Below are 15,835 nucleotides of genomic sequence, written 5' to 3' on the forward strand. Positions count from 1 at the left end.
CCTAGTTAGTTTTGAGGGCTTTTTTTTTTGGTTTTTTTTGTTTTTTTTCTGAGACGGAGTCGCCCAGGCTCGAGGCTTGAGTGCAGTGGTGTGATCTTGGCTTACTGCAAGCTCCGCCTCCCGGGTTCAAGCCTTTCTCCTGCCTGGGACTATAGGCACCTGTCACCACGCCTGGCTAATTTTTTGTATTTTTAGTAGAGACGGGTTTTCACCGTGTTAGCCAGGATCATCTCAATCTCCTGACCTCGTGATCTGCCTGCCGTGGCTTTCCAAAGTGCTGGGATTACAGGCGTGAACCACCCACCCCGCAAGATCTAGCTTTTGTGCTCAGCATCTGGGTGTTGACCTCTAAACCCTTGGAATGTCATATCTGATAGCCATTGTTTAGGGTGGAGCTGGCCACACCCGATAGTCTAACAATGTGGTTTAGCATGGGATCTGGCTGCAGCAGGTCACCAAACAGTGTGGCTTAGGGTGGAGGCTTTGGGATACAAGATATGGACCCACATAGCTGGACGTTAGGAGAAGCTGGAGTCTGAGATTTGCTGCCCGGGCAGTCAACCCAGCCTGCATGATGGGACCTCAATGAAGACTCTAGAAACCAAGACAGTGAGTTTACTAGGGTGGCAATAGTCTGTGCGTATTGTCACACATTGATGCTGGGAAAGTAACGCTGTCCCTGATTCCACAGGGAGAGGATAATGGAGGTTCCAGTTTTGGAACTTTCCTGGCCCCTCCCTATACACCATTTCCCTTGGCTGGTTTTAATTCGTATCCTTCGGCTGTCATAAACTGCAGCTGTGGTTATACAGCTTTCAGTGAGTTCTGTGAGTCCTGGCTGATTATGGAACCTAAGGATGGTTTGGGGAAACCCCTGAACTCTGTCGTTGTGTGAGCAGTGTCACTCAGCCACCTTGTTTATGCTTTTCTTTCTTTTCTTTCTTTTTTTTTTTTTTTCTGAGATGGAGACTGTCCCCTAGGCTGGAGTGCAGTGGTGCGATCTCAGCTCACTGCAACCTTCGCCCCCTCTGGGGTTCAATCGTTTCTCCTGCCTTGGCTTCCTGAGTATTTGGGACTACAGGGCTGCACCACCACAACCAGCTAATTTTTGTATTTTTAGTAGAGACAGGGTCTCCCTATGTTGCCCAGATTGGTCTTGAACTCCAGGGCTCAGTGATTTGCTCGCCTCGGCCTCCTAAAGTGCTGGGATTATAGGTGTGATCCACCGAGCTTAGCCCGGTCAATTTGTTTTACTTGAAATAGGCTGGGTGTGATGGTTTGTGCCTATAATCCCAATCCCAACACTCTGGGATGGTGAGGGCATCATTTGAGGCTAGAAGTTCGACACAGCCTGGGCAACAGAGTGAGACCCTGTCTCTATTTTTTAAAAAGCAAAATAAAATAATTATATATATATATATATATAATTTCTCAAATATATATATATATATATTTGAGATGGAGTCTCTATCGCCCAGGCTGGAGTGTAGTGGTGGGGTCCCAGCTCACTGCATCCTCTGCCTCCTGGATTCAAGGGATTCTCCCACCTCAGCTTCCCAAGTAGCTGGGACTACAGGTGTGCGCCACCACGCCTGGCTAATTTTTGTATTTTTAGGAAAGACGGGGTTTCACCATGTTGGCCAGGCTGGTCTTGAACTCCTGACCTCAGGTGATCCACCCACCTTGACCTCCCAAAGTGCTGGGATTACAGGCATGAGCCACCTTGCCCAGCCAAATAATATTTTTAAAAAGATATTGCATTTTCCAGTGGCTGGGCACGGTGGCTCACGCCTATAATTCAGCACTTTAGGAGGCTGAGGCAGGTGGATCATGACGCCACGAGATCGAGACCATCCTGGCTAACACAGTGAAACCACGTCTCTACTAAAAATACAAAAATCAGCCGGGTGTGGTGGCGGGCACCTGTAGTCCCAGCTACTTGAGAGGCTGAGGCAGGAAAATGGCATGAACCCAGGAGGCGGAGCTTGCAATGAGCCAAGATCATGCCACTGCACTCCAACCTGGGTAACAGAGCAAGACTCTGTCTCAAAAAAAAAAAAAAAGAAAAAGAATCAATGTTTGGGCAGGCGTGGTGGCTCACACCTATAATACTAGCACTTTGGTAGGCCAAGGTAGGTGGATCACTTGAGGTCAGGAGTTTGAGACCAGCCTGGCCAACATGGCAAAACCCCGTTTCTACTAAAAATACAAAAATTCGCTGGGCATGGTGGCGGGTGCCTGTAATCTCAGCTACTCAGGAGGCTGAGGCAGGAGGGTCACTTGAACCTGGGAGGCAGAGGGTACAGTGAGGCGGGATTGTACCACTGCACTCCAGCCTGGGCAACAGAAGGAGACCCTGTTTCAAAAAAAAAAAAAAAAAAAAAAAAAAAAAACATTTTCCAAAGTGGCCTCACCATTTTACATTCCTATTGGCAATATGAGAGACTTCTAGCAGTAGCCTCTCATCCTTGCTAATACTTAGTATTGCCAGTTTTTTAAAAAAGCCATTCTAATAGGTGTGCAGTAGTGTCTCATTGTGGCTTTACTGTTTATTTCCATAATAACTAACAATGTTGGGCATCTTTTCATGTGGTGGTTAGCCATTCATATATCTTCTTTGCTGAAGTATCTGTTTAAAGCTTTTGCCCATTTTAATATTGGGTTGTCTCCTTATAATTGAGATATAACTGGATGCAAGTGTTTTATCAGATATATCTGATTTTTAAAAAACTTGCAAATATTTTCTCCCAGTCTGTGGCTTGTCTTTTATTTTTTAACAGTGCTTCTGACTGGGTGGTGGCTCACACCTATAATCCCAGCACTTTGGGAGGCCCGGGTGGGCTGATCGCTTGAGCCCAGGAGTCTGAGATCAGTGTGGCCAACATGGTGAAACCCTGTCTCTACCAAAAAAATATAAAAATTAGCCAGTCATGGTGGCGTGCCTGTAATCCTCGCTACTTGGGAGGCCGAAGTGGGAGGATCACTTGAGCCCATGAGGTGGAGGTTGCAGTGAACCGAGATCGCGCCACTGCACTCCAACCTGGGTGACAAAGCCACGCTAATTTTGAAGAGCAAAATTGTTATTCTTTTTTTTTATTTTAAAGATAGGGCTTCTTTCTGTCACCCAGGCTGGAGTCCGGTGGCATGACCATAACTCACTGCAACCTCAAACTCCTGGGCTCAAATGGCCTCAGCTTCCCAAGTAACTGAGACCCCAGGTGTAAGCCACCTTGCCTGGCTATTTTTGTTTTTTTTTTTAGAGTCGGGTGTCACTATGTTGCCCAGGCTACATTTATGTCACAACTAATGAGCCAATATTGCTACATTGTTATTAAATACTTATTCAGAGTTCTTCAGTTTTCCCCTAATGTGCTTTTTCTGTTTCCAGGATCCCAACTGGGTTACCACAGTACATTTAGTCATCCTGTGCCTGTAGACTCTGCTTGGCTGTGACAGTTTCTCAGAACTTCCTTGTTTTGGATGACCTTGATCATTTTGAGGAGTACTGGTCAGGGTTTTTTTTTTTTTTTTTTTAATTTGTTTTGTTTTGTTTTGAGACAGAGTCTCACTCTGTCACCCAGGCTGGAGTGCAGTGGCGTGATCTCAGCTCACTGCAACCTCTGCCTCTCAGGTTCAAGTCATTCTCCTGCCTCAGCCTCCCAAGTAGCTGGGATTACAGGCACGCGCCACCATGCCCAGCTAATTTTTGTATTTTTAGTAGAGACAGGGTTTCACCATGTTGGTCAGGCTGGTCTCAAACTCCTGACCTTGTCGTGATCCACCCGCCTCAGCCTCCCAAAGTGCTGGGATTACAGATGTGAGCCACTGTACGCGGTCCTGGTCAGGGGTTTTGTAGGATGTTCCTCAATTGAGATTTGTCTGATATTATTTTCTCCTGATTAGACTTAGAGTAATGCATTTTTGGAAGGAAGGCTACAGAGGTAAAGTGCCACTCAAGGATACCTACTATCAATGGAACCTATCACTGTTGATGTTGACCTTGATCACCTGGTAAGATTGTATTTATGTATTTATTTTTTACTTTTTGAGATGGAGTCTTACTCTGTTGCCCAGGCTGGAGTTCAGTGGCACGATCTTTGTTCATTGCAACCTCTGCCTTCTGGGTTCAAGCGATTCTCCTGCCTCAGCCTCCTGAGTAGCTGGGATTACAGGCATGCGCCACCATGCCTGGCTAATTTTTGTATTTTTAGTCGAGAGGGGATTTCACCATGTTAGCCAGACTGGTCTCAAACTCCTGACCTCAAGTGATCCACCCGCCTCAGCCTCCCAAAGTGCTGGGATTACAGTTGTGAGCCACCGTGCCCAGCCCATTTCTGGTTTCTACTTAGCTTTTTTCACTTAACTCTTTGTCTTGAGATTTCTCCATGGTATGAACCCGTTTTTTTTCTTTCTTTCTTTTTTATTTGGGTAAATTAGGATTGTGTTATTTATTTCTTTCATTACACAGCAAATATGGACCAAGCCCTATTATGTGCCAGGCCCTAGCCCCAGGGCTCTGGCTAATCACCAAGCCACAGAGTGACCAGAGTTTGGTTTTGGGGGGTGTTAGGGAGAGCCATTAAACAAAGGATTACCCAGATAATGTGCTTGGATGGAGACCCAGGCAGCTGGGGGACACTGTGCCAGACAACTCGATTTATGGTAGTGAGCAGGGAAGGTTTCCAGAAAGATCTGGAGTGTGAGGGTGGCCCTCTTGGTGTTGAACGGAGAGACAAGGCCCTGGCCAGAGCTGCCTCCAGAGAAGCAGAGAGGGGCACAGGTGGGAGAAGTTCTAGTCCCTCACTTCTTGGGGCCCCTGAGATCCAGCAGCCTGCCTGCCTACCCCACCTTCTGTCTCATGAGCCAACAAATCTCCCTTTTTTGCCAAAACGAGGGCAAGCTGGGTTTCTGTCTTTTACACCCAAAGAAATCGATGAATGGCATTACAGTCCCCCTAACTCAGCGGTCCCCAGCATTTTTGGTGCCAGGAACTGGCGCTGGTTCTGTGGAAGACTATTTTTCCCGGGGAGGTAGGGGTGGGTTAGGAGGGTGGTTTTGGGATGATTCAAGCACATTACGTTCATAATGCACTTTATTTCTATTATTATAACATTATAATATATAATGAAATAATTATAGAACTCACCATATTGTAGAATCAGTGGGAGGCCTGAGTTTGTTTTCCTGCAACTCAATGGTCCTTTCTGGAGGTGATGGGAGATCATCAGACGTTAGATTCTCATAAAGAGTGCACAACCTAATCCCTTGCATGCAGAGTTCACAATAGGGTTCACGCTGCTATGAGAATCTAATGCTGCCCCTGATCTGACAGGAGGCAGACCTCAGGCAATAATGCAAGCGATGGGGAGTGGCTGTAAATACAGATGCAGCTTCCTTAGCTTGCCTGTGGCTCACCTCCTGCTATGCCACTGGTTCCTAACAGGTCACGGACCAGTATAGGGGTTAGAGACCCCTGCCTCTACTCCTCCCTTCTTCCTATATGGCTCAGAGAGGTGAAGTGATCTACCCAAGGTCACACAGCAGGAATTCAAACGCAGTACTTCTCAACCTGTTCAAGGTTTAGCAGGGGCCTCTGGGATCCACCAGCCAGGTTTGTGATGGAGGGAGAGGTGAACTCAGAGCAGTTTTTGGGAGACTGAACAGCGAAGTGGTAGGGAAAGTTGGTCTCAGACCAAAGATATTACAGAAAATTACCCCTGGATGGAATCTTCCAAATCGAATTGTGCTTTAGGGCACTGTTAGAATAATGAGTCTCCTCACCATATCCTAATCCCTGGAACCTGTGGCTCTGTTACTTTAAATGCTTAAAAGAGAGTTTGCAGCTGTGGTTAAATTAAGGATTTGGGCTGGGCGTAGTGGCTCACGCCTGTAATCCCAGCACTTTGGGAAGCGGGTAGATCACTTGAGGTCACGAGTTCAAAACCAGTCTGGTCAACATGGCAAAACCCTGTCTCTACTAAAAATACAAAAATTAGCCGGGCGTGGTGGTGTGTGCCTGTAGTCCCAGCTACTCGGGAGACTGAGGCTGAGGCAGGAGAATTGCTTGAACCCAAGGAGTCGGAGGTTGCAGTGAGCCGAGTTCGTGCCACTACACTCCATCCTGGGCAACAGAGTGAGACTACGTCTCAAAATAACAACAACAATAATAATAATGGGCTTGGAGATGGGGTGATGACTGGTTTATCAGACGGGCCCAGTGTAACCACAAGGGCTGTTATAAGAGGTTAGGCAGGAAAGTCAGAGTCAGAGAAGGTGATGTGAAGACACAGCAAAGGTTGGAGTGGTGTGGATTGAGGAGCCAAAGAATGTGGGTGGTCTCCAGCAGCTGGAAGAGGAAAGGAAATGGATTCTCCCTTCTGGCCTCCAGAAGGAATGTAACCCTGTGGTCCATTTTAGACTTCTGACCTCCAGAACTGTAAGATAAATAAATGAGATGGTTTTAAGCTACCAAATTTGTAGTTACGTGTTACGGCAGCAATAGAAATTCTTGAATCTTCTTGGCAGCATTTCCACCAAGTTACCATCCATCCTCGTCTTGAATGCCTCCAGCGACGGGGATATCACTACCAATACAGTCACCCTGTTTCCTTTCCAGCAAACTCTTTCTTCTCCCAAACCCATCCTCTGTAACTATCCACCCACTGCACCCCTACCTCAGGCCCCAGTTCTTGGAGCAAAGAGGACAGGCGGACACAATCCCAACCCCTTGTGTATCCGGCTTTTGTAGACAGATAATAATTCTCTTCCCCAAGCTTAACAATCTCCAATTTTTTCCCTCGATCAGCTTGTTATAAAGGTCTAAAAGCCAACTGTTTCTGGATGAGGCCCTAGGTAATCATTTGCAGAGTGGGATCTCCCAACCCAAGGCCTCCCGTCCTGAGGAGCGGATGACAAAAACCTTACAGAGTATCCTCTTTCCAACAATAATTCTCCAAACCCCGCCCCCTACTCCTCCAGTGCCCCATTCACAACCCGAAACATCCGACCGGTGTTAGTAATAGTTCATAATAATACCACCACTTGAGGCTCAGAGCCTGGCCAGGCGGCTAGAATTTAGCAACGTTTTTTCGTTTTCATTGTGTTTAATTCTGTTGAAGGTAAGGGAAACTGATTTTCCATTTAAATTATCTGTGTATTCAGTAGAAAGCGCCAGTTTGAGAGCAGCAGTGAGTCTCGGCTGCACCGGGTGGGTTTGGTTGTGGATAACCTAAGCTGTCGGCCGGACTCAGAACTGCCCCGGACCCCGCTTCTGGGTTCTGGGTCCCGAGCGTCGTTGAAGCATGAGAAGAACTACATCAGATCCCAAAGAGTCCTCTTTTTTCGGGAAGTCAGGATGGCCGAGCGGTCTAAGGCGCTGCGTTCAGGTCGCAGTCTCCCCTGGAGGCGTGGGTTCGAATCCCACTTCTGACAAGTGTTATTTTCCCGGTATTTTAAAAGAGAAATCTCAGACGACCCCCCAACTCCAACAGGGAACGTACGTTTTACAATCCAAAGTCAAATGAAAGTCTGTCAGGAAGAAAAAGTCCGATAGGACGTGGTGGTGCGATTCTGAGCTCCCTACTTCTGAAGAGGTTAAGGCGGGAGGATCTCGCCACTGCACTTCAGCCTGGGCGACAGAGCGTGATTCTTTTTTAAAAAAGAAAATGCTCGTTAATAAGAAAAAACTCGTTTTGTGAAAGAATAAAAAGATTATGAGAAGATACACGCAAGCCATCATAACCTCATTAATCTGCGCTCTTGGTGAGAAAAGTAACGAAGCTCTGTCAGAAGTGGGATTCGAACCCACGCCTCCAGGGGAGACTGCGACCTGAACGCAGCGCCTTAGACCGCTCGGCCATCCTGACTGCTTGATGTACGTTTTGCAACAAGCTTCTTCACAAGCGCCGCAATGTGCGCATGCGTAGCGGACAGCAAAGACCCAGGCCTCGTTCTCCGCCCGGCGTTGGGTAGAGCGAGATACACTCACTTGCTCCAAGGGGCGTGGAGAGATGGGACGAGGCGGGTCAGCGCGATGCACCTAGGCAACGCCAGAGGGTGCGCAAGGTCTACTAGAGAAGGCCGAGACCGAAGACTATTACTTTAATACACATGCATTCGTGCCTCCAGAATGTATTCATTCTGCATGCATACATGTACTATTCATGTCAGCTTTGATTCCTGAAATCTGCAAGCAACCTTGCATATCCCTTGTGCATAATGCAATCAAGTCCGTATATCTGCACTGATTTGTAGACATTTCCGTGGGCTGGCGCCCAATCTAGGTAAAGCCTGGTTATTGCAAGGCCGCCTGGCACTCTTACCGCGCTCTCCTTCCGAATACTCGCCCCAGCTGCAGCTTCACATTTGTATGTGTGTTTAACTCATTTACTCAGGCTCCGGAGTAGAACGAGGCCTGCAGCGGCACAGCCAGACCCGCCCTATTCCTATGTCCACAGCGCCCAAACCGTGCCCTGCACACAGTATGTACGCAGGGAAGATCCCGTGGATTCATTCTTCCCTCACTTCCTCTTTCTTGCATCCCCTCATTTCGTGACTCATCTCTTTTCCTGGCCCTTGCAGCATCTTCCTCTCTTCCCTTCCGCCCACTCTAGGCTTACGCACGCCGCACACAGGCTGTTTCCAGGGGCCAGAAGATCTCCGTACCGAGAGGGTGCCCTTCACCACGAGATTTCTAGGATCTCAGGGTGCTGGGTCGCTGACCTGGTGTGTAACAATTACACATTAATTAATGAATTCCCTCATTAATGACTCATGTTCCTACAATGGCAGCTGCTGCCCCTCTCTGTACACAGGCTCTAACAGAGAGGGTCCGAGACCCTCGGACATCTGTGAGCCGACTCTGGAGTCCCCAGGGGTCAGGCCCAGACGGTGTGAGCTGTGGGGTCACATTAACCTCTTAGTGCCCTCGGACTTGTCTGAGATGGTATCACAGAGCGGCCTCAGCCAGAGAACAGCAGCCCTTACCACCCTTGGATCAGATTCCCTTTAGATCCTTGGAGCTTGGGATGCAGTCCCTTGGGGGTGAGCAGAGGTCCTGGTTATTTGAAAGACGATGAAACCCTCCTCTTTCCCCGTCCCAAATGTCCTCCCCTCATTGACTGCCAGAATTCTTTCCTTTAGGTTTAGCACTAACCTCTTTTGTGTCCTCTTCTAAAATACAGATTGCCCTGGAAGCTGGAAAGAAAGTCAACAAACATTTATTAAGCACGTGCTATGTGCCACTCTTCTAGATGCTGTGAACGAAACAGAATTTCCACTCTCAAGATACATTCAGGCATGGAGCGAAAGGAGAAGGATAAGAAACAGGCGAACAGTTACGTCCAGGTGTTGTTAAATGCTGGGTAGAGGATGCATCAAGAAACTCATGAGAGACTTTAAAACAGGCAAAAAAGAGAGCTGGATGTTCTGTCTGGAGCACCCATCAAGCTGTCTGATTCCATAAGGGCTTGCACCTTTCATTACTTTTATGTCCAAATAATTCTTGTTCACAGAAATGCAGGTGAATTTTGTTAGGGTAAAATGCAATTGATCATTGTCCTGTGGATATTGACCAATTTTGCAATCTACTTATAAATTCATTTCAGCATTCCTGATTGCCAATATATGTGTGTCTTTGAATTCTCTTTTGAATTGGCTGTAACATTGAACAGGTCCTCCCATTAATTAATGACTAAAATAAAATCTTTGACATGTTCATTTTATATTTATATCAGAATTATGATTTTATATTAAAAATTATCCTTTTGGCCAGGCGAGGTGGCTCATGCCTGTAATCCCAGCATGTTGGGAGGCTGAGGTGGGCAGATCACGAGGTCAGAAGTTCAAGACCAGCCTGGCCAACATGGTGAAACCCCATCTCTACTAAAAATACAAAAATTAGCCAGACGTCGTGGCACGTGCCTGTAATCCCAGCTACTCAGGAGACTGAGGAAGAAGAATTGCTTGAACCCAATAGGCGGAGGTTGCAGTGAGCTGAGATCACACCATTGCACTCCAGCCTGGGTAACAGAGTGAGACTCCATCTCAAAAAAAAAAAAAAAAAAAAAACAACCCTTTTAACAGTGATCAAGAGTGATTGGGGCTCTCCTAGGCAGGGTGGTTAGGGAGGGCCTCTGTGAGGAGCTGACACTGAGTTCAAAAGGAGAAAGACAAGCACTATCAAAGCTGCAGGTGGCAGCATTGCAGATGAAAGACATAACCGGTGCAAAGGCTCTGAGGCAGAGAGGAATATAGTCTGTTGCAGGGACAGCAAGGCCAGTGTGGCAGGGGTAAGGTTATGGGAAGGTTCAGACCATATCACACAGGGCTGGAGTGCCAGGGAAAGGAGTTTGGATTTTCTTCTGTGATGGAGTAACTGGTGTGTTTTTGTTTGTTGTTGTTGTTGTTGTTGTTTTGAGACAGGGTCCAGCCCTGTCACCCAGGTTGGAGTCCAGTGGCACAATCTTGGCTTACTGCAGCCTTAACCTCCTGGGCTCAAGCAATCCCTGCCTCAACCTCCCAAGTAGCTGGGACTACAGGTATGCACCACCACACTTGGCTAATTTTTGTACTTTTTGTAGAGACAGGATCTTGACATGTTGCCCAGGCTGGTCTCGAGCTCTCGAGCTCAAGAGATCCTTCAGCCTTGGCCTCCCAAAATGCTGAGATTATAGGTGTGAGCCACTGTGCCCTGCCTGGAGTGTTTTAAACAGGGGAGTGGCATGGTCTTGAGGGCCCTTCAAAGACTATCGCTTTGGCTGCTGTGTGGAGGATGGACGGGAGGCCAAGGGAAGAATTGGAAGTCCAGGGAGAAGGCCAGGGCAGGGAGGGTAAGAGATGATGGTGGCTGGACCAGGGAAGTGGAGATTGCAAAAGGTGGTAGAATTCAAGATTCAGGATGTGTTTCAGGGTAAAACAGACGAGCCCTGCTGGCTGGCTAGTGGGTGTGTGGGGTGTCAGGGTGGAGAGAGAGGATGCAGGGATGCAACAGGAGGTCACCAAGGCCATATAGGAGCCAGGTTACTAGATGCTTGGTTTCCCTTGGAGGCAAGGGCTTTGAAGTAGGGGCTGCTAGCTTCCCACTTGCACCCCATTTTGCAGACCAGGGAGGTAAGGCTCAGGTGGGCTGAGTGACTTGCCCAAGGTCCTCTTTGGGGCAGAAGTCCTGCACTCTCCACCACTGGAACCCTCCCATCATTTCTTCCATCACCAATCTCTCTGAGTGCACATCATTTTAGAGAGGAGGAAACAGAGGTAAGGCCAGAGCTGGAGCCCACACCAGCCCCGCCCTGCCTGCTGCCCTCCTGGCCTGCCTGGGAGAAAGTGCTCCCTTGATGGGGCTCAGCACCAGGTACTACATAGCCCTGTCTCCTGGGTTTGCGTGGATGATCAGCGGTCCTCCCTTGACACCTTTCATGTGACAGCCTCCTGGCCTGGAGGAAGCCTTGCACCCCTAGGTCCCTGAGACCAAAATTGGGAAGGGAGGCCACTATTTCTGTTCACGTCCTGTTTCCACCTTATCAGCAGCCCAGACACGAAAGAAGAGCCCTGTGGGACAGGCCTCACCCATTCCCTGCTCTGGGCATTTGTCCAGCTTGGGAGAAAAAAGTCCCCTGAGTGGAGCCTGAAAAGCCCACAAGCAGCTGGGGAAGCCCCGAAGTGGCTCTTCCTGTGCTTTGCCCTATTTTGCACAGATGAAGTCAGATGGCCAAATGAGGACCTAGTGTTTGTCCACCCAAGGTGCCTGAAAGGGATAATTCCTAGCATTCCTGGGACTTCGGCACACATCACCAGCCCTGCCAGGGACACGTGTGGCAGGAAGCTGAGTATTAGAGAATATTTCCTTTCCATCCATTATCTCACTTAATGTTCATCACAGCACCATAAACACAGGTCATCATTTCATTACCCCCATTTTACAGGAAAGTGAGAATCAGAGAGACCACATAAATTGCCCAGAGTCACACAGCTGATAAATGGAACTTGATTTGTCTGGCTCAAAACTCCTTGAGGCCAGGTATGGTGACTCACACCTGTGATCCTAACACTTTGGGAGGCTGGGGTGGGAGGATCGTTTGAGCCCAGGAGGTCAAGGCTGCAGTGAGCTGTGATCATGCCACCTCACTCCAGCCTGGGCAACAGAGTGAGATGCTGTCTCAAGAACAAAACAAAACAAAACCCCTTCTTGAAAACTGTGTGCCTAGCATTGTGCCGAGCACTTTCTTTATATTGTCTCCTTAAAAAAAAAAAAAAGGCCATGAGGGCCAGGCACAATGGCTCACACCTGTAATCCCAAGTGTGACTTTGGGAGGCCTAGGTGGGCGGATCACCTGAGGTCAGGAGTTCGAGACCAACCTGACCAACATGGTGAAACCCCTGTCTCTACTAAAAATACAAAAAATTAGCTGGGCATGGTGGCAGATGCCTGTAATCCCGGCTACTCAGAAGGCTGAGGCAGGAAAATCGCTTGAACCCAGGAGGCAGAGGTTGCAGTGAGCTGAGATTGTGCCACTGCACTGCAGCCTGGGCTTGACAGAGTGAGACTTCATCTCAAAAAAAAAAAAAAAAGAAAAAAAAAAAAGAAAGAAAAGCCACGAGAGCTTGCCAATTCACATGGCAGGATGGACTTTGAGATGCTGTTTTTAGTCCTGTTTTCATTATCGAGGAGATTTAAAAGAAAGGGTAGGATTTTCCCACTAAGGCAGTCCAAGTAGCATGGCCAAGCTTTTGTTGTTCAGGCTCTGGTTTCCTTGGCTGAGGGTGGAGGGCAGAAGCCACTGGATGCCAGGAGCAAATGCCTGTCAAGGTCCTGGTTTGGATATCTTGACCAGTGAGGGGAAAAGCCAGGCCAGCCCCAGGAAAATGGGGGAATCTGAAGGTGAAGTGGATGAGGCAGGTAACAGGATGGGGTGGGGAAAGTTTGGTCCCTCGGGAGCCGGAGCCAGAGACCCCAAGGTCCACCCTTGGCATGGAGGGAGACAGACGGCTCAATTTCTTGGTTATGAGTAGATCACGTGGACAGTGAGCATTTCAGTGACAACCAGAATAGACCAAGGGCCAGGAGCTCACTTCCAAGTTCTCTGGACTGCTTCTCCCCATGCCCCCTAGGTCTTTGGCCATCCTAGAAGGAGAACCCCAGGAATGGACGAGACGACAGCTTACCACCCTGATAGGCAGGGAGTAAAGGGCTATTTTTTAAAAAAAAATTTTTGAGATGGAGTTTCACTCTTGTTGCCCAGGCTGCAGTGCAACAGTACGACCTTGGCTCACTGCAACCTCCACCTTCCAGGTTCAGGTGATTATCCTGCCTCAGCCTCCCGAGTAGCTGGGATTACAGGCGCCCACCACTACGCCCAGATAATTTTTGGGTTTTTTTGGTATTTTTAGTAGAGACAGGGTTTCACCATGTTGGCCAGGCTGGTCTTGAACTCCTGACCTCAGGCGATCCACCTGCCTCAGCCTCCCAAAATGCTGGGATTACAGGTGTGAGCCACCACGCTCCATCGGCCAATTTTAATTCGAGCCCTCATGGCCGAGTGTGTGGACTCTGGGACCACCTGAGTTCAAATCCTGCTTCTGCCATTTGCTAGCTCTGTGACCTCAGGGTAGTTACTTAGCCTCTCAGTTCCCCAGTTCCCCCGTCTGTAAAATGGGCTTAGTACTGGTATCTATCTTAGAGGATTGTTGAGAAGATCAAATAAGTTAATACACGCTGAGCACTTAGAATGCCTGGAACAGAGTAAAAGCTTTATGTGTTAGTGCCACAAAATAAAACAATGTGACTTTTTTTTTTTTTTTTTTTGAGACAAGCTCTTACTCTGTCACCCAGGCTGGAGTGCAGTGGTGCAAACACAACTAACTCCAGCCTCGACTTCCTGGGCTCAAATGATCCTTCCACCTCAGCCTAACGAGTAGGTAGCACTACAGCCACATGCCACCACTCCTAGCTAATTTTTGCAAAAAAAAAAAAAAATTTCTGTAGAGATGGGGTCTCAATATATTGCCTAGTCTGGACTTGAACTCCTGTTCTTAAGCATACCTCCCACCTCAGCCTCCCAAAGTGCTGGGATTATAGGCATGAGCCACTGAGCCCAGCCCAGTGAGATAGTTCTTGTGCCTGGTGAATACTATGGGGCCAGTTTGACCTGCCAATCTGACTTTGTGGAGAGAATCTCTAGCCTGCCCTCTCCACAACCACAGTGCAGCCTGACTGCCTCACCTGAGTCAGCCGTGACCAGCTCTGCAATCTCTTCCCCCACCTTCATCTCCCACCTCCATTTTTTCTGGTTTTCCCATACAAAACGTACTCCCTCCGCAGGGCCTTTGCACTGGCCGTTTCCTCTGTCTAGAGCCATCTTTTTCAAATGACTCTTCCTCAGCACATGGCTAAAGCAGCCCCCACCTCTCCTCCTGCTCACTTGCTATCTGGCCCCCTATATGAGATCCAAAGTCACTGTGCTCATTGGCTGGCTTATCTGTTTTGTTTTTTTTTTTTTTTAAATGTTGAAAAGATATATATATATATATTTAGAATTAGGCAGCTGGACTCAGTTTAGATGATCCCAATTTTGTTGGCAACATCCAAAGCGTCGTAATCAGGAGCCAGTCGAACATACGCCTTTTTCTCTCTGAATCAGGGTGTTGACCTTGGCCACATCAATGTCACAGAGCTTCTTCACAGCCCGTTTAATCTGGTGCTTGTTGGCTTTAACATCCACAATGAACACAAGTGTGTTGTTGTCTTCTATCTTCTTCATGGCAGACTCAGTGGTCAGCGGAAACTTGATGATAGCATAGTGGTCAAGCTTGTTTCTCCTGGGGGCGCTCTTCCGAGGATATTTGGGCTGCCTCCGGAGTCGCAGTGTCTTGGGCCGCCGGAAGGTGGGTGACGTGCGGATCTTCTTTTTTTTGTGGCTGTGGACACCTTTCAACACTGCCTTCTTGGCCTTTAAAGCCTTCGCTTTGGCTTCGGCTTTAGGAGGGGCAGGAGCTTCCTTCTTCGCTTTCGGCGCCATCTTGTGAAAAGCCTGGCTTATCTGTTGATCGTGTTTCTCCCTGACTAGGCTCTGCGCTCTGCGAAGGCAGGGACCTTGGCCATCTAGTTCACCAGGGTATTCCTGGCAGGTAGGGCATTCCTGTCACATAATAGGAGCTTGGTAAATAAATAGTACATGAGTGGGTGAACGGACAAAGGAATGCATGGTTGGATGGATGGATGGATGGATGGATGGATGGATGGATGGACGGACGGACGGACGGACGAACGGACAGACAACTGAGACAATTCTCTGGGCTCTTCAAGTCAACTTTTTGTGCCTCTCCAGGTGGAGCTTAAGAAGCCTGGGGCTCCCCCCGCTGGGAAGGCCATTCATGACCCTTGCCTTCCCCAGGAGTCTTCATCTCTGAGTCCTGTGCCCAGCCCTCCCCATTGGGATAACAGCCCTTTTGCCTGCCTGGGCTCGGGGACCTCCAGACCCTCTGGAAGGTCCATCTGCTCTGTCTTTTGGGGCTAAAAGGTTTCTGTGTTTTCCTTAGAGCTGCACCAGAGCAGAGCTTTCTCAGGGTGGGCTGCATCCTCAGTGTGGGGTGTGGGATGCAGTGTCTGAGGTCGAGGCCTCTGGATGGTCTCCTGATGTGCTTCCTATGGCCATATCAGTGGCGACAGGTGGAAATGCTGCTGTTCTCCTTGGTAAGCGGGGCTGCAATGAGCCTCCCATAGTCCCCATGACCATCCCGGCCCGTCCCCTCTCCGGGATTCCCCACAACCCCAAAAACTCCCGGGCACCCAGCACTAAGGGTATTATCTGCTCTCATTGGCATGTGCCCTACCAGCCAT

At 48.6% G+C, this 15,835-nt stretch overlaps 1 long non-coding RNA gene, 2 other non-coding genes and 1 pseudogene across 5 annotated transcripts; 2 read left to right on the forward strand and 2 right to left on the reverse strand.

The window, feature by feature from the left end:
• Nucleotides 1-468: 468 nt before the first annotated feature.
• LOC144338045 (uncharacterized) lies at nucleotides 469-9,320 on the forward strand. 2 transcript variants are annotated; one of them, XR_013411806.1, is made up of 3 exons: nucleotides 469-609; nucleotides 8,613-8,724; nucleotides 9,183-9,320. It is a non-coding gene; the product is annotated as an uncharacterized LOC144338045 (long non-coding RNA). The 2 variants fall into 2 exon arrangements; XR_013411805.1 differs by lacking the exon at nucleotides 8,613-8,724 and adding an exon at nucleotides 3,904-4,011 and having other exon boundaries at nucleotides 9,183-9,319.
• On the forward strand, nucleotides 7,349-7,431 carry TRNAL-CAG (transfer RNA leucine (anticodon CAG)). The gene has a single exon. It is a non-coding gene; the product is annotated as a tRNA-Leu (tRNA).
• On the reverse strand, nucleotides 7,783-7,865 carry TRNAL-CAG (transfer RNA leucine (anticodon CAG)). Its single transcript has one exon. It is a non-coding gene; the product is annotated as a tRNA-Leu (tRNA).
• A 5,157-nt stretch (nucleotides 9,321-14,477) lies between the features above and the next one.
• On the reverse strand, nucleotides 14,478-15,025 carry LOC704238 (large ribosomal subunit protein uL23 pseudogene; annotated as a pseudogene). Its single transcript, XR_011943.5, has one exon. The product of XR_011943.5 is annotated as a large ribosomal subunit protein uL23 pseudogene (transcript).
• Nucleotides 15,026-15,835: the final 810 nt, after the last annotated feature.

This window comes from Macaca mulatta, chromosome 20 (genome assembly GCF_049350105.2).
Source record: "Macaca mulatta isolate MMU2019108-1 chromosome 20, T2T-MMU8v2.0, whole genome shotgun sequence".
In the NCBI taxonomy this organism is placed as follows: Eukaryota; Metazoa; Chordata; class Mammalia; order Primates; family Cercopithecidae; genus Macaca; species Macaca mulatta.